Raw genomic sequence first — 2908 nt, 5'->3', positions numbered from 1 at the left:
GTCCCACTCCTTGGAGACTAGCATTCAAACCTATGTGCCTATGGGGACCATTCTCATTCAAAGCACCACACCCTGTCAAAGAAAAAAAGTTTTTTACTGAAACAGAATTTCATCACTTCCCTCCCCCAGCCCCTCATTCTTTGTCTAGGGGTAGAACCCTGTGAGACCCCCCACTCCACTCTACAGTGATGTGTCCACTGGTGTTGCCCTTGTTCCGGCCTTGTTTAAGCAGCCATTTCTAGAGAGGTTGTTTTACCACAGACTTCCTGATGTCCTGGCATCTATAATCTTTCTGTCCCCTCTTCTATGATGTTCCCTGAACCATAGCTGTGGAAGCTGTGATATACATATATCCATGGGGGATGGGCTCCTGATGATCCGTTGCTCTCTGCATTGTGTCCTGTTGTGTTTCACTGTGATGATCTCCATTTGCTGTACAAGGAGCCTTCTTTGACAAGGGCTGAAGCTGCGCTTACCCAGGAAAGCTGACTCACAAACCATTGTTTGCTAATTGGCTAGTCTATTTGTTGGTTTGCTTTTTGAGACAGGGTCTCACTGTGTAAACCTGGCTGGACTGGAATTCATGTTGTAGAAAAAAGAGAAAGGCAGGCAGGCATTGTGGTCTGAGCTTGTAATCCCAGCACTGGGGAGGTGGAGACAAGTAGATCCCTACTTGGAGAGTTCTAGACCTGTGAGGTCATTTCAAGATACAAGGTGGACAGCATCAGAGGAATGACAGCCGGAGACAACCTCTGCCTCCATGGGCATGTGCACACACACGTGCACTTGTGTACCCATGCATACCATGCACAGACACACACAGAGAAGAGAAGAAAAAGAAAGGGAATGGAGTCCTATTGTCCCCTCCAAGGGTACATTTCAGTGACCTGAAGACCTCCCATTAGGAGGTCCCTGTCCCTGACCCTGTCCCTCTACCCACCTGTGCTGTCTAGTTTTATGTCACTGAGCGCCCTTATCCATGTGTCAAACAATCACAACTAACCATCACATTACATAGTAGCATTCTCTGTATAAAACAAACAAACAAATACAGCAAAGACAAACAGAGTCAATTACAGAGGAAAGATCAGGTCTGACAGTAACCTAGGCGTGTGAAGCACGTGTCAAAAGAAGTCAACAAGAGGCACAGCCTCTAAGCAGTGACCTTCCAGAGGTGGTGTAACCCTTACCCCTGCATGTTAATTATCTCTCACTTGAAAGTCCTTATCTGTGGAGAAAATGACGGGGAGCTTGTCTGTCTGTCTGTCTGTCTGTCTGCCTTTCTTTGAGGCAGGATCTATACACCCTGACTGTTCTGGATCTATGTAGACCAGGCTGGCCTCAAACTCAGAGCATCCACCTGCCTCTGCCTCCCGAGTGCTAGGATTAAGGCGTGTGCCACCACGCCTTGTATTTAGAACCACAGGGGCAAACCCCTTACCCAGTTAAGATTGTTTCTTGTTTGAGTCGGCATCTCATGTAGCCCAGGCTGACCTTTAACTTCCTACATGCTAAGAAGGCCTCTGGGCTTCTGCTCTTCCTCTCTCCCTGAGTGCTGGAACTCCAGTTGTGAACCACTGCATCCAGTTTTATGTGTGCTGGGAATTAAACCTGGGGCTCCCCACATGCTAGGCTGGCTCGCTACCAACTGAGCTGTCGCCAGCCCCCAGCATTCTTTCTTATACTGAACAGGCTGGCTTCCTTGAATTCTCATATTGATGGTAGCACCTGAAAATGGCAACTGCTGCATGAATGAATGAATGAATGAATGAGTGAACGAATGAATGGCTCACAGTAACTGAGAGAATCCAGCATGCCAGCAGTAGGCAGAGGATTTACTAAAGTATCTCATTGACTGCTCCTGTCACTATGGCATAAGACATGGCATACTTTGTGGTTGAAGCCTTTCTCTAGTGTTCAGCAGTACCCTGGGTTCATGCAGCACACAGTGGGTCCATGCATAACACAGTGAGTTGTTCAGCCTTGATGAACATCCACTGTACCATGGACACAGTGGTGACACTTTCCAAAGTGTGGCTTTATTTACAGCCAGAGAGAAGACTTGCTCTGCCACACAGAGGTTATCGACCCAACGCTGTGTAAGTAGATGAATAACCTTTCAAAGTGTACATAGACTGCCGGAGGAATACAGGCAGCTGAGCAGTCACTGGAGAAGACCAGGGGCCACACAGTGCATTCATGAAGAAATTTAAACGAGATGTTTGGGGGAGAAAGCTGGGGTAGGGAGCACTGTTTTGTTTTTAATTCTGCTGCTGTTGTTTTAAGGGGGGGTGGAGTCAGTGTGTAGCCCAGGCTGGCCTCAAGCTTGCTATGCAGCTGGGAGTTTCCTGAATCACTGGACCTTCTGCTTCTGTGCCCCAAGTCATAGGATTACAGGTCCAAGTCACTGTGCTCAACTTTTCAAATTGTGTGTGTGTGTGTGTGTGTGTGTGTGTGTGTGTGTGTGTGTGTGTAAGGGGGGACATCTCATAGTGCAACCTTGGATAGCCTGGAACTCCCTATGTAAACCTGGCTGGCTTTGAACTCACAGAGATCCACCTGCCTCTGCCTCCTCGGTGCTGGGATTAAAGCGTAATGGTTGCACACAGCATTTTCACTGTGACAGAGTGTCACAGTGCTTTGTTCTTTCCATGCCCAGCACCCTCCCTCAGGCCCCTGTCCCCACTCTGGTTCATGCCCCTGTCCCCACTCCAGTTGGTTCCTTTCCTACTCCTACTTCTGCTTCCATGTCACACGTATCTCTTCCTCCTTCCTGGTGATCTCCTTTCTAGTTTCATGTCCTACACATATACCCATACAGAGACACACATACACACACACTCAGGATCTGCATTTCATATATGGACAAAATGGTGCAATATTTACAATTTTCTGACTCGTCCACTTT

This window comes from Mus pahari, chromosome 2, assembly GCF_900095145.1.
Source record: "Mus pahari chromosome 2, PAHARI_EIJ_v1.1, whole genome shotgun sequence".
Classification (NCBI taxonomy): domain Eukaryota; kingdom Metazoa; phylum Chordata; class Mammalia; order Rodentia; family Muridae; genus Mus; species Mus pahari.
Note: the sequence above shows the minus strand (reverse complement) of the source record.